This window comes from Lepisma saccharinum, chromosome 6, assembly GCF_977018435.1.
Source record: "Lepisma saccharinum chromosome 6, izLepSacc3.1, whole genome shotgun sequence".
NCBI lineage: Eukaryota > Metazoa > Arthropoda > Insecta > Zygentoma > Lepismatidae > Lepisma > Lepisma saccharinum.
In genome coordinates this window covers 1,501,589-1,521,089 of record NC_139234.1, presented here as the reverse complement: position 1 = coordinate 1,521,089, position 19,501 = coordinate 1,501,589, and the positions used below count along the sequence as shown (strand labels likewise).

The following is a 19,501-nucleotide window of genomic DNA, read 5'->3' as shown; positions in this document are numbered from 1 at the left end:
TTTCGCTTTCTCTTTCTCCTCTCTTTTGTAACCTTTCGTTTCCTCTCACCTCTTTTCCTTACTGTAGACTCATCAGCGATGAAATACTAGAAAACCTATTTTTTTCTTTCAGAAAGAATTTTGTCATTTGCGATATAATAGTGATATTTTTAATAATTTTATACAATAATACTTGTTTTTATTTCTTTCGCGTATTTTATAAATATCTATTGTGCATGTGGCAACCCTGAAATTGAGCCTAACTCTGCACGCAACCCACCAACGGCTTGTGTAAATTGGGTTGCCTAGTTTAAAATGTCGTTGTCCTAAAACTTTTGAGAGACACTGTACACGATTCGAGTTTTGTTCTCGATTAAAATAGATAGCTTCTCGTCGGATAACATGTTAGCGTATCGATCTGGTAAAAATAGACTGTATTGTGCGTTGAGCAACAGGCGTACCTTGGGACCATACTGGGTAGAAACTATTGAACCGGAAGTTATCGTGTAAGGTTTGTCGACTTCCAATTCCTGAATTTTTACATACTCGACTGACAAATTTAGCATTTGTTTTAATGCTTGGAGATCGCTCATTTTTTCAGTTGTCAGAGTGTTAGAGAGAAATTTAATTGCTTTTTTTTCACGATGTGTGTTATTTATATATACCGAAGATTATTTTTTTACGATGTGTGTTATTTATATATCAAGTTTTTTTACGGTATATTATTTATATACCCCACCCCAATTTTTGTTTCGTGTTCATGGCGATGGTGGTACCCAGTGCGGCGACCCGTTCACCCAGCGATGCGTCTCTGCTCACGAACCTTTCGAAAGCTGCATGTTCCAATTTTTTGTCTGCTTCGTGACGTGCGTCCAGATCCGACTGCGTGGTGTTGTAGGCGATGTCGTGATCTTTGCATGCGGCGTCCAACGGATTCACACCCTTGTCTCCTCTCTCCAATCTCTTCTCGAGTTTGGTACCCGGTCCGCAGTACTGGTAGCCAGGTAGATGCATCTCGAAAGGTAACTTGTTGATGATGTCGTTCACGAGTCCCTTTCCTTCGGCCACGTTCCAAAATTTCGGAGGCAGCGTGTTGATGATTTTGATCAGGTAACCTATGCCCTTGTCGTCGTTCACGATGAAGTTGGAAAGTTTCGTGCTGATCATGTCCACGATGCCAACCTTCTCGTTGTAGAAATTACGATTGCCTGCATTCTCTTCGCCGGCTATCACCAACAATCGGTCCACGAGTTTCCTAACGTCGTCCACCCAAACGAATTCTTTGAGTAACGTGTTGTAGCGTTTGACGCCGCTGCCTGTTTTGACCTGGTTCCAAATCGGTTTGATGAGATTCCTGTACTTCTCGCCGCTGCTCGATTTCACCCTATTCTGCGAGGCGTCGTTGTTCTGGTACAAGGCATCCGTCATGATCAGAATTTCCTTGTAACTTTGGTAATCTTCGTCGGTGTAATCTTTCGGCTGCTTTTTGGCAACGAGTTCCCACAGTCCCACCGTACCCGGATACCTGTTCCAACTATCCTTGTCGCCTAAATTGACTTTAATGTCGTTGCCTTCGAAGGTCACCTTCGATTTCCCAATCTTCCACACCACACCGCCGCCTTCGCTGGTTTCCATGCTGGGATACAATCCGAACACTTCATCCTTGTCGAATTTCCCCGTACTCAGGTAGTCTCGTGCCAAAGGTCCCAACTCGATTTTATCTGAAGACGACGTGCTGCCTATGGCTCGACGTCGTGCCGGTGCATCCTTCAGTTCGAACGGCGTCGAAGGAATGCTCGAAATGGGCGTGGGTACGGCGTAACTTTTAGCTGCGAGCGGTACGAGTTCATTTATCAAATTTTTATTTTGTTCCGTGACACTTTTAATTTCTTTACCTAGACCGCTGATGGCATCGATCACAGGTTGATCCTGACGTTTCTTCTCTTCGTAGAATCCGCGATTCTCGGATTTCCAACCTTTGAAGCGTTTCGCGAGGTAATCGCGAAGCTTGAGATTTTCGTCTTCGATTTTTCGTTTCGTCATGACGTTATTTATACACGTCGTTTCTCACAACGTTGCAACGTTTAGAAAGTCGTTGATTTTGTTTCTGTATTTTCCGTCGTTGGGTTTCCTCGTCATGTCGATCGTAGCGAATCCGAAATCGTCACCGTTCCAGCAAGTAGAACAGCAGCCTTCCGAAAATTGATTGTAGTTCATGTCTCCGCCTACGTAGTCATCGTACGCGTGCTTGAGGTTGGTGTGATCTTGACGAAACAAACATATGAAATTAGCGTTGTCGCGCACTAACTGTTTTGGAATTTTGGAAAACGTTTGAGCTAGGTAAAAACAATCCATTCCTTTGTGACGACCTTGCGTGAAAAAGTTGCGAATTTCATTTTGATTTTCCAGGATGGCGTCGTCGAACACGACGACTGAATTTTCACGACAATCGTCGAGTGGTTTTATTTCCGAAGCAAACGTTGCAATGTCCAGACCATCGTACAGTTTCATCAGTTGCTGGTATTTGGATTGCTCCAAACTTTTCGAGAACACGTACAGGTGCCTGTTCTTCCAATCTAACCAATTCGGTGCGAGGAGAAAATTGTCCACGAGCAGTGTCGTTTTCCCACACCCCGAAGGACCTACGATCAGACAGCGGATGCTGTCGGGAAGCAACTCGCCGTTCTTTTTTTTTCTCGTTTGATTTTCCAGATCCGGTAGACGCTTCACCACGTTCCACGTACTCACAAGATCACTTCGTTCGCGTCGATCCAACTCTTTTCCGCAAGTCCCAGCCATTTGACAAACAGTTTGTCACCTTTCCTACGCAATACTTTCTCGATGAGGTACGTGTCGGGGTGTTTCGTTTTAGAGAGTTCCTCTTCGTAAAATCTTCCTTTCAAAATCTCGCCGCTACTATCTTTTATTATATACGTGTGTCGGTTTCCGGGTAGAACTCGAACCACCGTAAAAAGTTCCGTGCTCCAATTTTTTGTGAATCCCTTCTCGAAGGTGTGTTTGAATTTGCTGATCCTCACCTGGTCTCCAATTTTGTATTTAGCTTTTTTTGTCGTGGGTGTGTACTTTGGACAGTAAACGCTAGAAATTAAACGCTGCTCGTCAGATTTCGTAACGTCAGCTGGCTTCATGCCTATCGTTCTGTGTACCGTATCATTATAGGTGTCGACGAGTTCCGGCAGGATGTCGACCCATTTGTAATTTCCCCGAAGCGTGAATCGTTTCCACATGTGTGTTTTCAAGGTTCGATTGAATCTTTCCACGATGCTGGCTTTGATGTGACTGAAGCTCGAATAATGTCGAATCTTGTGTTTTTGAATAAATTTTTGGAATACGGCGTTGTAAAATTCTTTACCGTTGTCCGTTTGCAGAAACCGTGGTCGTCTGCCACCGCTTTCGCGAAAAATTAATTTGAATGCTTCCGTGACGCATGTTCCCGTTTTCGCCTTCAAAGGTAGAGCCCATGCGAATTTCGAAAATGTGTCTATGACGGTGAGGAAGTACTTGTTGCCCTTGTTCAATTTATGTACGTTTTTCAAATTGCCGCTACTCATCTCCACGAGGTCGCTTTGCCAGAGGTCGTCGATGCCCTTGGTTACCACAGCCAAACGTTCGTAGTTGCGGCGTGCAGGTTTATGCAATTCTTCGACGATGGCTTGCCTAGACATTTTTTCTTAGAGATTACGTTTCAAGAGAAGCACAAGCGTGATGGGATTCAAAGAGGGTGGCACTTCGCTCGTGTTTTGAATGATCAGCTTATCGCCGGCACTCACGTCGAAAACGGTGAGATCTTCGTCTTCGTGTATTTCATATATGTTGCGCGTTTCGTTCCAACGTGCCAGAGGAATGTTTCCTGCTTTCTGGACACCACGATTCGATATCAAAGTCATGGTAGGAACGCTAGCTTTTCTACCGTGAGACCAGTACGAAAATTCGTTTATCTGAATCGTGCCATCGAGGAGAAACTTGTAGTACGGATGATAAGGATGTAACATGTACAGTTTGTTACCTTCGACGAACGTGGAGATTCTCTGTTGATTGGGTACGCTGTTGATTTCGATGGCTTGCAGAGAATGCAGTTTAGCGAATTTAGTGTCGACGCCGAGCAGATTACTGTGAACTTGTCCGAGTTTATTTTCGATGGGCAGCAAATGCTCGACTATGGTATCTGTTACAGCAGAAAACGACGGTTTGATTTTCACTTCCACGTTCAACTGCTTGTAGTTTTCGTTGAGTTCTTGCAACTTGGCACCGAAAGAAGCCAGCGTCGATTCCTGCGTGGATTCCAGCACTCCAACTTGATCTCTGATGTTGACCACAATGTTCTGAAGGTTCTCGATTTGATTCAATTTCGAGCTCTTCTCGGTAAGATCGTTCACGATCCTTCGCATCTCTGTAAACTGCGTGTGAAGGTCGGCGACGCTCTGCGAAGTGGGCAGCGTCGACACCAGCGAACTAATTTCGTCTCGAATCTGTTCCACGTTCGCCGTTTCCGTTTCTAGTCGTTTCAGCATTCGAGATATGTTTCTTTTCAAAGCGTGCAATTCTTTGGAGGTGGGGAGATTGGCCACTTTACTCTCGAGATCGCTCAATGAACTTTTGATGTCGCTCGAATCGGATAGTGCCGTCACCGCCGTTTTCAATTTTTCCAAATCTTCGCTCGAAGGCACGCTCGTCCGTAACGATTCCAAGTCACCCTGTATGTTGTCGAGTACGTGATGAAAATGAGCGAGATTCGTTTCGACGTTCAAATTTTCTAAATATTCGATCTTCTGCTGAACCGTGCTCAACGTGTCTTGAATGCTCGTCAACGCTCTCGCTTCAGCGTGAATATTTTTAATTTCTTCGTTGATCAATTCCAAGGACGCCTGAAGCGTAGCGATGGTGGTTTGAATGTGTTCGAAATCTCGATACGCCTCCAATTGAATTTTTATGTTCGCGACGCTTTTACCGATGACCTGCAGTTCGTCCGACGATGGTAGGTTTGTCATTGTATCTTCCAAAGTCTGTAACTTGGATTTAATTTCTTCCAACGTGCTGGTGAATTCTTCTTGTAATTTGGAAACGACGACATGTAAGCGTTCTACATCAATATCGTTCACGACGGTTTGAAGTTCAGAGAAATTCTTTTCTATTGCGGAAGTTCGTTCTTCGATTTCGAGTTTCAATTTTTCCAAATCTTCATTTTTCGATTGAAATTGCTGTAATTTGGCCAAATCATTTTGAAGCGAATCCACGCTCAACTGTATATTTTGAACGTTGTCGTAAGAAGGTACATCGACATAATTTTTTATCAGCGCCTTCAGTTCGGAATCGATTTTCAGAATGGGGTCGAGACATTGCGTTTGGAGCGTAGCGATTTCCGACTCTAAACTTTTGTTTAAGGTCTCCTGCAAAGCGATCAAATCGGTCCTTAACTTCTTAACTCGAATGTCCAACATGAGAATCTCTTCTGTGTGGTCTACACGCTTGGTGTTGCCGAAAATGTCGTTAGGCATTTTTGGTTAACGGTTATTTATAATAGGATAGACGATTCGTAATTCTACGAAGAGAGGAATAAGTTTGTCGTAATCTCCGAGGAGTTCTATGTAAAAATAATCTCCTGCAGACACATCGTACGTAATGTTAGAAAGCATCTTGTCGTGCTTGATTCGAAAAATGTTCTTGCCGGTAGAAATTTTGATTTCGCCTGCGTTTTCCGGATTCACGGTGATTTGAAGTTTCCCGTCGATCGGAATTTCGTAGAAATGTAAATTGTTATTAAAAACATAAAACATCTTGCCCACATCGTCATTCAGTTTCGTCCAAATGCTGTTGAGGTGAATAATCAACAGACCGTTGAGTTTAGGTAACACGGAAGGTAAGACTTCATGATCTGGTATGGTTTCCATAATGATCTGTTTTTTGAAACCGAACAAATTCATAGGCATGCTGGTTATTTATTCTCACAACGTTGCAACGTTTAGAAAGTCGTTGATTTTGTTTCTGTATTTTCCGTCGTTGGGTTTCCACGTCACGTCGATCGTCGCGAATCCGAAATCGTCATTGTTCCAGCAAGAAGAACAGCGTTCCGAAAATTGATTGATCAACAGACCGTTGAGTTTAGATAACATGGAAGGTAGAAATTCATGATCTGCCGTGCGGTGTACAGTCTCCATTGTTTGCTTTCCGAAAGCAAAGAGATTCATTGTTCTTGCTAGTTATTTATTGTGTATGTGATAATTTGAGACAGTCAAAGTTTTTTTTATTTTAGTTATAGTTATTTAAGTTTATTTTTTCTTTCATTTGCATTGCCTACAATTTTTACTAATTTCTAAACGATAGTGTCCCCAAGGCAACGTGTGGATTCCACAAGACAAAATACATCTTTTATCGTCATGCGGATCTAATGCTACTTTCCTAACTTTGTTTGTTGTAATCACGTGGTCTACACTTTGGATTCTTTGTTCTATGCTTAGTATCGTCGATTGTGAGTAAAGGCAATCGATGTAATCGTGGAAGGTGAGTTTGTTCTCCACCGTATTCTTGCCCACACCTTTTGCTTTCTTCGTGGCGCTACTCTCTGTTCTCATGGCATACATCTTCGAACGCAAACCCGCGAACTCGACAATAATATCACCGTTACATTCATCTTTCAGTTTACCTAGGACTTTTTTGTTACGGGATGGAATTCCAAATCTGTTGGGTTGAGGATACGCAAAAGTATCGAAATACTCAAGCATGGAAGGATTTTTTATGTCTTCGTATAGGTTAGGTGTTTGTATGCTGTAAATGAAGCTGTCGGTGTCCGTGTACAAAAGTGATATTTTTTCATTGTAGAAGGGTTTCATCACGTCATAATGAAATTCGAACATGTAAAGTTTCGACAAGTCGAGAACTGTTGCGCCAACGTAAATTGGTTTTCTGAATTTCATCAATTTTATATCTAGATTGAAAAGTGCTAAATTCTCGTTGTAAATTTTTCTCGACTTGAATCTAGGATCGGCTATCCACTTCCGACATTTATTCTTATCGGAAATTAATTTCACGTCTACGTGCTTTCTAACATTCTCCATGGTTTTTCCGTACACCGCATTGTTCATTAATTTAAAAAAATCCTTGTCTAAATCGGAAGTGGCAGCTGTTCTATGTTGTGTGTTAGTTTCTATGTAAGGTCTTAACCACGTGGAATGTTTAAACTTTAGTATTCTTCTAACATTTACTATCTGAACACCCTTCCCAATCAAAAACCGGAGATTCTTGTAGTGGACGACGTATCTCTGTTTAGGGTCCAATGTTAACAAAAGCTTGTCTTGAACCGAGTCGGGTGGACATTTGATTTCGGGAGTCGGAGGCAAATCCGAAAACGTGTCGTGCAGGTGGTCGGAGAATTGGAGATCTACCTCTGCGAGGAAACCACACTCGCTATCGTCGAAATGAATAATATCTATCGAAGTGGGATCTAACCATTCGAATCCCCCGTAAGGAAGTTTTTGAACCATGGCATGTCCGTAGAGATTATTAACGTCGGCGTAGAAGATGTAATTCGATGCTCGATTTGAATCGTAATCTTCTTTCATGTGTACGTTATTAGCTTTTGCATGTCTCTGTACGCATTGCACCATTCCACCTCGTATCCCTCTTTCGATAAATAGCAACATGTCAACGTCCGATATCAGTTCCAGCTTGACCTTTGTCTGGAATAACATTGACGACCACGCTAATCCCGGTAGACTGTAGAAATACGCCGGATCTAATTTGTAAATATTCGTTGCCGTTTTCCTGAACGCTTGAAAAACATCGGCGAGTATCGTCACGTCTAATTTTAAGTATGCGTCGTGGTAGTCTCCGAGTGTCCTACATTCTAATTTCTCCCACATGAGTTGCGCGTGTTGGTATTCTTCGTCCGTGATTCCTTTCTCTCTGAGTCTGCTGTAAAATTCTCTTGGAAGTGGAAGAGCGTCGTCGTTAAATTTAGAACCATCACTAACATATTCGTAAGGATAAACCCCTTTACGTCTAACGAGTTCTATGTCTACGTTGGGAAAACTAGCTCTAGTTATTTTAAATTGATCGTCGGTGAGTTTGTTCGCTAAAGCATCCAGACTTGCAGAGAGAAATCTATACGAATCCAGGAAGCGCATCTCGATTGTATTTTTCGTTCCCGGAATCGACACTTGCTTGCTGAGACTAATGTAGCGTTCTTCATTCTCGGCCAAGACACCTATACGTTTCGGATCGTAGCCAAGATGTCTCACCAGGTGGTGAAAATCATATCCGCTTCCGTTGTGAAAGAATATGGGGATGAATTTAGGTTTCTGGATTTTAAGATTGCACGTGTTGCAAATTCCACCTATGTAGTTTCCGCTGAAATGATCGTGGTGGAATATTTTTTTGTTCTCATCAGTGAAACTTTGATCACATACCGGACACACCTCAGTGGAATTGTAATTTTGAAGTTCATTTTCAGTTAAAGGTGCCATCGGTTTTGATGTAAGCAGTACGCTACCAATTACCTCAACCTCCTCCACCATTTTTTCCAGGAAGTGTTCGATTACATTTGGCCCGCGGTGTATATATATGCTTCATTTATTTTATCACGTCGCACAACAACATAGCCGAAACTATTAGGTTGATGAAGCTGGTACGGCGTTGTGGAGGAAATTTCAGGATCCGGTTCGCAGTAGGAGAGTGGTTTCAGGAAAGACTCGAAATCTGCGACGATGATTGCGGGATGTTCCAACAATGCCTTGTGCATTTTGAATTCTTCGACTTCGTTCGTTTCGGGCATCAACATTCTAGCCGGTCTGTTGTTGCCGCAATAAATTTTATGTTCGACAAGTTTATCGATAGCAATTTGACGTCCGGTGTAATTTTGATAATCGAGTTGTTTTCGATCGTCGAACATGGTTAGACATCTCGGACAAACTTCGATGCAATGTTCATGCTTGGTTGTTTGGCTTCCTAGTAATCGAGACATTGAACGAATTAGCGTGTAATGATAGACATCCTCGTTGGAAATGAGAAGGAGATTTATTACACAAGCATCGTCATCGTCGATATCGCTTATCCTGACGGGATGCACGAGATATTTATCTGACGTGAAGGAATATACATTAATAGCGATGCGTTTTCCTGCACGATTTTCGAACTTTGTTATATCCGACAATGTCACCGGGTATTCAATGTCAGACATTACACTTTGAAAGTCGGTCTCGTATTGTTTGTAATTAGAAACCTGTTCTGGATGATTTGACCAATGAACAGGATGCAGTGCAGCCAATATACACCAAAGGAAACACTTTTTATCGCTGTTCTGTATATTTAACACAGCCCTCTTGTGTTGAATGTTCGGTGGAAGAGGAACGTAGCTGGAAGCGCGAAGAGGCGAGAATTGGTTCACGTAAACAGTTAACGTGTGAGGACTTCCACATAGAGACCATCCCGACCCTTTAGCCTCGAAATCGTCATGTTTCTTAACCAGCTCGTTGGAAACTTTATAATAGAAGTTGTCCAAATTTTCGACGTCCGCCAAATAAAGAGTCTGGTTTTTTGTACGATGATAAAAAATACTCGTTGTGCCATCAACTTTCTCGTATTCAGAAAACAGAACAACGTATACTTTTATAGAGTTGTTTTCAAGTTTATCTTTTAAAATATTTAGTACAGATGTTTTCGTTTCATCCAAGAAACTAAGGATGTCACGACCTGGTTCTGACTTAATTGAAAAATCCTGGAGTTGGTCGTTAAATGCAGATCTAATTGGTTTGCGTTCATTAGATAATTTAATTTGCTTGGAAGTGGAAGCTTCCGTTTCTGAATTATCGATTTTCCTTTTCGATGTTCCTTGTTCGGTCGATGGTTTGCAAATTTTGAGATGTTTACTTAAATTTGCAATGCTGATCATTTTTCCGCATCGAGCACAGGGCTTAGAAGGTAACGAACGATTAATTCTCGAACCTGTTTCGCTACATCTTGCCCTGTGTACCGATAAATTGTTTCTTGAGATTAGCTTCCCACAAGTAACACATTCAGTTTTATCATTTTTACAATTGAAACTGGTGGTGGATGCCATTGCTTTCTCCAAAATCACAGAAATCAAAAAGTCTAGTATATAGCGACACAATTTTCAGGTATGTTATTTTATATAGAATTTCTTGGAGTGATTACAAAACTCAAAAATTCAATCTACTGTAAATAGAATTTCAGGTATGTTATTTATATAGAATTTCTTGTGTGCGAATACAAAAACTCAAGAATTCAATCTACTGTAAATACAATTTTCAGGTATGTTATTTTATATAGAATTTCTTGGGGTAATTACAAAACTCAAAAAATGAATCTACTGTGAATATAATTTTCAGGTATGTTATTTTATATAGAATTTTCTCGGGGCGAATACAAAACTCAAAAATCCGAGACAGTCCAGTTTAACGTGTTCATATTTGAAAAAAAATTGCAAAATACCCCGACAACGTTTCAGCTACTAGGACCTCATTACCATGAGCCTAATCCTAGTAAGCCACATACACACCTGTTCTTCGTATCGCATATGCTAGTAAGTCAGATGACATATTGGGAGAATCACATTTCCCCCAATGATCCCACCACAACAAACGTCGCACATGCTAGAAGAAACAGGATCAGGATATTTTATGCTAAATTTACGGCTGCCTGTATGCAGTTATAGGCAAATCATTAAAAAAGCGCTCTAATATACAATGATTTCTCCTACCATGTACCCTAACATACAATTTAACATAACAAGTAAAATTTCGATTCGTCTATATATACCCAACAAAACTCAGAAACTGTCATACGCGAGAGCTATATTTTGCAACAACTATAATTACCCAACACTAGCAACAAGAACAAAAAAAATATATCAATTACTTGTATAATATTAATTAGTAACTTTAGATAATATTAATTATTAGTTTTCAGTTGTAATTAATTTTAAAAAACAATTAATAAGATGTTAGGTGATGATAACCAAGTGCAAAAAGCATTTCACACACAAACAAAGCACCACTTAGTTCATCGAGTCTCGGTGTCGTCTCTCCTCTCATATCAGGTCGTCATGGAACTATTTTTTTTTCATCAATCGAAAATTTTCCAAGTCCACAGCGTTAAAAAAAATCTTAAATTGCAAATATCTCGAAAATGGTAAAAGTTATCGAAAAAATATATCGAAAAACACCCCCATCCCGGTAGCGAAGCTACCCCCCCCCTGTCGATTTTGGATATGTAGAATACGTATACCAAGTTTTGGTGGTCCTGGGGTCAAGGGGTAAGAAGTTAGCCCACCCCCTCCCAAAACTTTGATCACTCGTAACTTTTGAACGCCTAACCTAACCTAACCTAACCTAACCTAACCTAGCCTAACCTAACCTAACCTAGCCTAACCTTGGGTTTAGTGTGTCGGTCGAGTCTCGGTGTCCTCTGTCCTCCCATACCAAAATTGGCATAGATCGTCATGGAACCAATTTTTCATCAATCGAAAATTTTCCAAGTCCAGCGTTAAAAATCTTAAATTGCAAATATCTCAAATTTTTGACAAACAGGGTCATAGAACCCTCCAATTCATGACTTGGGAAAAATATGTTTGCTGATTCATCATGTACACCTATACGTGAGAAAAAGTATGAATAGAATCTATGTTCGGAAATCCAAAATGGCGACCGGAAGTGGGGTTATCTTGAAAACAGTAAGACTTAGGAAAAATCTATTTTCGGATTCATTATGTACACCTATACGTAAGTAAAATATGAATAGAACCTATGCTCGGAAATCCAAAATGGCGACCGGAAGTGGGGTTATCTTGAAAACGGTAAGACTTAGGAAAAATCTGTTTTCGGATTCATCACGTACGCCTATATGTGAGAAAAAATATGAATAGAACCTATGTTCGGAAATCCAAAATGGCGACCGGAAGTGGGGTTATATTGGAAACGGTAAGACTTGCGAAAAATCTGTTTGGGGATTTATCATGTACACTTATACGTGAGAAAAAATATGAATAGAACCTATGTTCGGAAATCCAAAATGGCGACCGGAAGTGGGGTTATCTTGGAAACGGTAAGACTTAGCAAAAATCTGTTTTCGGATTTATTACGTACGCCTACATATAAGTAAAATGTGAATAGAACCTATGCTCGGAAATCCAAAATGGCAACCGGAAGTGGGGTTATCTTGGAAACGGTAAGACTTAGCAAAAATCTGTTTGCGGATTCGACGACTGCAAGATCAAGAACGTTTATCTGAAGAACGGTAGGAACGAAGTGTTCCCGCGCGAGAATTACAACCTCGACATGACCAAAAACGATTACCTCAAACTTTACGAAGCTTACACGGCTTACAAACGCGTGACCGAGGGAAGCGTGGACATGTATTACACGCCCAGCGAATTCAAAGCACGGAGACCCATGACCGTCATCAACACATCTAAGAGAAGGCAGGTGGTGGTCAACGATCGCACCAACATCAAGGTCGTCTGCGAGTTCCACGACGCGCTGCCTGCCGATACTCTATGCAGCGTCATCCTGATTGCAGAGAAGTCCTTCGTCCACGACGTGAAGAACGAGAGGGTGACGGAACAGTTTTAAAATTCATAAAAAATTGCCACATACTAAAAATCAACATCCAACACATTTTAGGTTATATAAAATTTGTGAAAACCTTATAATACTGAAATATTAAAACAAACAGAGTCCCTTGTAGGTTAGTTCGGTGCGTAAATAAAAAAATGATAGGTTAAGTTATATCACTTAGGATCGTAAAAAAAATTTAAAAATCGTAAAAAAAAATAGGTTAAGTTGTATCACGTAAGATCGTGATATACCTACCAAGTATAAATGGAAAAAATGAGTGCAGTGAAAATTTGTACTAAAACATCGCTAAACGCTAAAACATCGACAAAAAATTGTCAAAATATGTCAAAAACTTATATTCGATTGATAAAAAAAAATACCTACAAAATATAATCCTCAAATAATGACGTTCAAACAGTGCATAAATAAAAAAAATGATAGGTTAAGTTATATCACTTAGGATCGTAAATAAAAATTAAATAATCGTAAAAAAAAAGGATAGGTTAAGTTGTATCACGTAAGATCATAATATACCTACCAAGTATGAGTGGAAAAAAAATGAGTATAGTGAAAATTTGTACTAAAACATCGCTAAACGCTAAAACATCGACAAAAAATTGTCAAAATATGTCAAAAACTTATATTCGATTGATAAAAAAAGGGCATACCTACTAAGTACTGCGTTGAACCGGCCAATATACACTACTACCTCTGAATAATAGTACAGAAAATTTGACCTCAGCGGTCAAATCGAAATTTGTCTTTTATTCTGACGTCATGTTTACGTCTTGTTATGTTGAGAGAAAAGAAGAGAGATGAAATAAGTGGTTGTGAGTGAGAGAAAATAAGGGAATTAAAGTAATTTACGCATTTTTACACAACTTCCTTCTAAAACGTGCCTGATTTTTTAAAAAATGTATACTTGGGTTGCTAAGTTATTATATTGGCTGGGTAGTCTGTGGCACAGGGGACACAGGATGGGGCATAATCTTGGCTTCTGACTAGCGAGAAGTTAAGCTTATCGCCCACTGACGTGGAGAAACGCGGAAACAGAAAGCAACACAACTTCTGTTGTCTGCTTCTATTGAAATCAAATGGTGTAACGCCCACTACAGGGAAACGCGCGGAACTTCCGTGCCAGAAGTCTGCAGGATATGTTAAAGGTTATCGCCCACTGAGACGCCGGATACGGGTCTGCTGCCGAGTTTCTCCGCGTCTCATTGGACGTCAAGCTTTAAGTGCTTCGGGTGGTGCGAGGTGACACTCGAAAGTGAACAATTACGATAAAGTGATATATATTTAACAAAAAGCATAACTTACATTTCTCTGGGTGCAATAGGACGTCATGAACAACATCTAAATCCATTCTTTGCTTGATCACGTGTAGATGATATAACGCAACTCACCTGAAACAAAAATTATAAGCTGTTAGACATTGTTGAATAGCTACAACATATGGCAAATTAACAAGTCAATATTTCAAAGATGCGGATGGTTTTATATAAATCCATCTTTAATTAAAGTATTAATGCAATGTCGAACATATCAACTGAAGGAGTCGGCACTCCATAGTGCCATGCCAGATTTATTTTTACCTTAGCGAAACGTGTCGCTTGAGGATTTCACCAATAGGACGCAGACTTTTGCTGCCTGTGCTGCTTCAGTGCGAAACCTTGCTGTTCGACTCGTTCCCAAGCGACATGTGTCTCGCGTCGCTTCGGTCTGCAATCTCTCTTAGAGACATCAGATTTTTTTGATCGGTTAGACTACACAGTGAGTGGCAGAAAGAATTTCGAGCTTAAACGTAAATTTTTGGATTTGCTTAAATTTTAAAGTCTGGTACCATTTGATGTGGCACACTGCGTAGAAATTTAAGCGAAAAATGCAGGCTAAACCAGTACTCGAACCCGCGCCATAGCTCTACCGATTGAGCTACTGATCCAGCCCTGGGTACTACATCTTCTGTGCATCTCTAAACATACGGCAATAGACTACTCCACGCGGGCACCGTCAACGCCAAGAGATTCCGTTGGGGTAAAACTGAGAGACAATTAATTGATCGATTCATTTGGTTTATTTTACCTCGCATTTCTGCCCCTTTTTGGATCACGAGGATGGGGATGAGCGATGACATGATGGAATTGATGAATGAATACTTAGAAATACCCCATGCTCAGGCCAGGCCGGGATTCGAACCTGGGACCCCTGGTGAAAGAGACAATTCCACACTGGTACAGTGTCTCTCAAAAGTTTTAGGACAACGACATTAAACTAGGCAACCCAATTTACACAAGGCGTTGGTGGGTTGCGTGTAGAGTTAGGCTCAATTTCAGGGTTGCCACATGCACAATAGATATTTATAAAATGCGCGAAAGGAATAAAAACAAGTAATATTGTATAAAATTATGAAAAATATCACTATTATATCGCAAGTGACAAAATTCTTTCTGAAAGAAAATAAAAAGGTTTCTTAGTATTTCATCGCTGATGAGTCTACAGAAAGGAAAAGAGGTGAGAGAAGACGAAAGGTGACAAAGGAGAGGAGAAAGAGAAAGCGAAAGGAGAAGAGGAAAAGTAGAGGAGAGAAGAAAGAGAGGATAACGAGGAGAGGAGATGTAGTGGGGAGAATGGAAAAAGATTCTAGGAGAGATGAGGAAAATGGAGCAAAGAAGAGAGAAGAGGAGACGAGAGGAGGAGAGTGGAGAGTAAAGTAAAGGAGAGGAGAAGAGTGCACTGGAGTCGGAAATCTAAGACAGGAGAGGAGATACGAGGAGTGGAGATGAGTGGGATGGAGATAAGATGCGAGAAAAGTAGGGAAGGCGATATGAGATAAAAGCAGATCGAGCAGAAGGAGGGGAGAGGAGAAAGAGCAATAATAAAGAGACATTCTCGCATCACGATTGCAGTTCGAAAAAGTCGGGACAGGGATTGAAAGTAACGCACTGTACTGACAAAATCGGTGAATCGGACGTCTGGTAGCCTTGCATCAATGATAATAAAACTAAAACCATCCAATATTGCAGCCTGAAGACTTTTGCGCAAGAAACGGATTCATTTATGTAAGAACAAAATTGAAATTTTTACACATTTCTATAATCGACGATGTTATTTTCGTAGTTATTGAAAGGTTCACATTTAAATATTTTTTCAGGGTTCGAGGGGGCATGCCCCCCCCCCCTCCCTGGGTACTGGCCTGACGTAGACAGTAGGAGAGAAATTTCGGAGAATCTTTCTATTAAATTTTATTATTTAAATAATAATAATCCTATTGGGCTACAGCCCAATATTGGGCCAAGGCTTACCTACCGACTGCTGGCCTCCCTCCCACGAGAGGCAACCAGGGGGCATGGAGATCTGCAGCCAGACTAGGGGGACGGGTGGTCGGCCCGACAGACCCCCAGCCGTTGTAGGACTTCGCGATCGGATTACGCTCACTCACTCGGAGCTCCCCTATTTCCTCACGATGGTGGGTTGCTACCGGCCCTATACACAGACCGAATATTCCCGGAGACTGAACACGGGATCGAACCTATGCTGAGATAGGTTAAACCGTTTATTGACAATCGTGAACTTTTCGTTTAATAGATAATATTTGGTTTTAAACGACGGGAGAATATTGGTCAAATTTCCTTTCGTGCTCTTTTGAGAGAATATATACTTCTACAATAGCAATCGCGTTCGGAAACGGTGAAAAAAAAAATGAGTTGGTTTTCAAAGGCAGACAAGCTTGGTAGCGTAGCTTGCTCGCATTCAAAGTGACTCACTCACGCTATTCAAGGCCGCTTCTTATCGCAAAACACGGTGCGTCGATGCACAGTGTCTGCACCCAGCATGTTACAAGTGACCAGAGTCGAATTTGAAAGAGAATCTGAAGAATGATAGATTTCGTCAGAGGCGGCTAGGTGGGCACTAGCTCAACATGCAATAGTTTAAGTCATAATTTCTGACAAACAAGAAATCTTATTGAATAAGTATTGGGATAGTAATACATGTATCCGCTCCTTTTTAACAATGTTAGCTCGAAGACAATCTGTATTCCATTTGTTTATATTGGCAACTTGGTCAACCGGAGGTTATTATAAGGAACTACTTCGTAGATGTTCATGTAACCGTTATAAAATTACAAATAAAGTATATTCACAAGCTTAGATATACTAACAACGAAGAAATAAATTCAGAGTTAAATTTCAAATGCATGTGTATAGAGTAATTCTAGAAGTACAAAGCTATATCAGAGTATTGAACTTCTTTTTGCAGGATAACGTTTACAATATTGACGCAACAGAATAATTAAGAACTGTTGCTTCAAGGGAAACAAAGGGCGTAGTGTATTGGTTAGAGTTCTTGAAAGCATTCGATCCTCCATACTAGGTGTTCTTTTTTTTAATTATATTTTTATTATAAACAAGAGCATGGTAACATTATTTGTAATAGCAGTGTATAGTGGCTACATTGTTCTGCATATGGAATTTATAAAAAAATAAACAAATAAATGAATTGACACACATTCAAAGGGATATTTTCATGTATAAGATCGTGAATTATGATACTCTAACGATAATTGTGTACTGCTTCAAAGACATTGACAAATATTAATGAAATAACTATTTATATTTGTGGCAATTCAGGACATACTAATTTTACACCTTTTCCCACTCGAGTTCAATGCAAGGATACCTCAGCAAATATCGAATGAAAAGTTTTCATCATGTGCAATTCTAAATTAAATGTTTTCGCCGAGTCGTACTACCTTCGTTTTCTTTGTTACAAATAAGTATTGTTTGCACATTACATGTAGGAGGAGAGTTGCATCTACATTTCACATAGGTCAGCTCCTTCTACTTACTTTCAGGAGCGAAAGCTTGTAGGGTAGTGTTTACCGTTCAGGACTGTCAATCTGATGGTCGTAGGTTCAAACCCTTCCGGTGGCAGAAAATTTTCGTAAGTTTTAGACCTATCCCATTGTGTTCATTGTCCACGCCGTGTGAAACGGAATGATTCAGTTTGGAATTAACGATGGGGGAGGGGAAATATTAAATTACAAAATCTCCATTTCAACGAACCGAGAAGTGGACAAAATTTGGATAATTCTTATAAATATTCAAATTACATTCATGTTTTTAGTGGTATAATCGCAGGCAAAATCAAAGATCTTACATGGAAGATTTTACCTTGCTCTGAACTAAGCCAAAATGCATTTCGAACCGATCTAATACATTCTCCAATAAATTTCAAAATGTTATTGAATGTTTCATGTCGATAATTTGACCAATGCATCAATTCTTGACGCTGATACGATATTTTCTGCAACTACCTCTTCTCTTCAGTCCCTTCTGTTCTTCTCTTCTCCTCTCCCCTCCTTCTGCTCGATCTGCTTTTATCTCATATCGCCTTCCCTACTTTTCTCGCATCTTATCTCCATCCCACTCATCTCCACTCCTCGTATCTCCTCTCCTGTCTTAGATTTCCGACTCCAGTGCACTCTTCTCCTCTCCTTTACTTTACTCTCCACTCCCCTCCTCTCGTCTCCTCTTCTCTCTTCTTTGCTCCATTTTCCTCATCTCTCCTAGAATCTTTTTCCATTCTCCCCACTACATCTCCTCTCCTCGTTATCCTCTCTTTCTTCTCTCCTCTACTTTTCCTCTTCTCCTTTCGCTTTCTCTTTCTCCTCTCCTTTGTCACCTTTCGTTTTCTTTCACCTCTTTTCCTTTCTGTAGACTCATCAGCGATGAAATACTAAGAAACCTTTTTATTTTCTTTCAGAAAGAATTTTGTCACTTGCGATATAATAGTGATATTTTTCATAATTTTATACAATATTACTTGTTTTTATTCCTTTCGCGCATTTTATAAATATCTATTGTGCATGTGGCAACCCTGAAATTGAGCCTAACTCTACACGCAACCCACCAACGCCTTGTGTAAATTGGGTTGCCTAGTTTAAAATGTCGTTGTCCTAAAACTTTTGAGACACACTGTACAACAGTCTGTTGGGAAACTTTCCGCTTTCTATCTCCCTCTATTTGTTGTTCTAGCGTCTCCTCTTCCTTCTTCTCTAGCTCTCCCCTTCTCCTCTCGCCGGATGGTTTTTCTTTTTCTAGCTCTCTCCTCTCTCGAGTAACTCAGCGCGCTAAGAGGTCGGGGACCCGGGTTCGAATCCCGCCCTGTTCTTTGTGCCACTTCATCAATTTCATATTATCATCAGTGCGCGAATTAACGGGCAGAATGCCGGGATTTCCCCCCCCCCCGAAAAAAAATATTTCCGGCAAAAGAAAATTATTTTTATCCCTGCTAGGGATGTTTTTATTCCCCTCAAAGAAAGTGGATTGGAAGCATATTGTATACCACTTCTTAACTATGTAACAAGCTAACTAACTAACTAACTCTCTAGCCTTCTTAAACCCGAAGGTTCATGGCTGCAGCAACACAGGCCTTCCATTTTTCCCTATTTTGAGCAAGATCTATATACTCTTTTCCATCCCTACCGATTTCCCTTAGGTCCATCTCAACGTTGTCCCTCCATCTTCGTCTTGGCCTTCCTACAGGTCTCTTACCATCAGGTTTCCCAACAAGAATCCTGTAAACTCCTCTTTCCTCTCCCATTCGTGCCACATGGCCTGCCCACCTAAGTCTTCTTGATTTAATTATTCTAATAATATCTGGACATGAATACAAATTATGTAGTTCTAAATTATGTAACCTTCTCCACTCGCCTGTTTCCTCATCCCTTTTAGGTCCAAAGATTTTCCTAAGGATCTTATTTTCAAATACTCTCAATTTATGTTCCTCTTTCAATGTAAGGGACCAAGTTTCACATCCATATAATACTACAGGCAAAATTACGGTTTTGTATATTTTAACTTTTAGTTTCTTAGATATTAAACGAGAAGACAAAAGTTTATGAAGAGAGAAGTAACATGAATTTCCTGAATTAA

General features: G+C 40.4%; 1 protein-coding gene across 3 annotated transcripts in view; it reads right to left on the bottom strand.

Moving 5' to 3' along the window:
- LOC145988496 (potassium channel subfamily K member 18-like) overlaps positions 1–19,501 on the bottom strand; it is a 617,809-nt gene that overhangs the window by 252,529 nt on the left and 345,779 nt on the right. The window contains exon 1 of one of the 3 annotated variants that reach the window (XM_083123361.1): positions 13,887–13,896. The exons of the other annotated variants lie outside the window; for them this stretch is intronic. The gene's annotated coding sequence lies outside the window, so the exon portion shown is untranslated. Of the gene's footprint in view, positions 1–13,886; positions 13,897–19,501 lie in introns of those variants that run through there. 3 annotated transcript variants of the gene reach the window in all.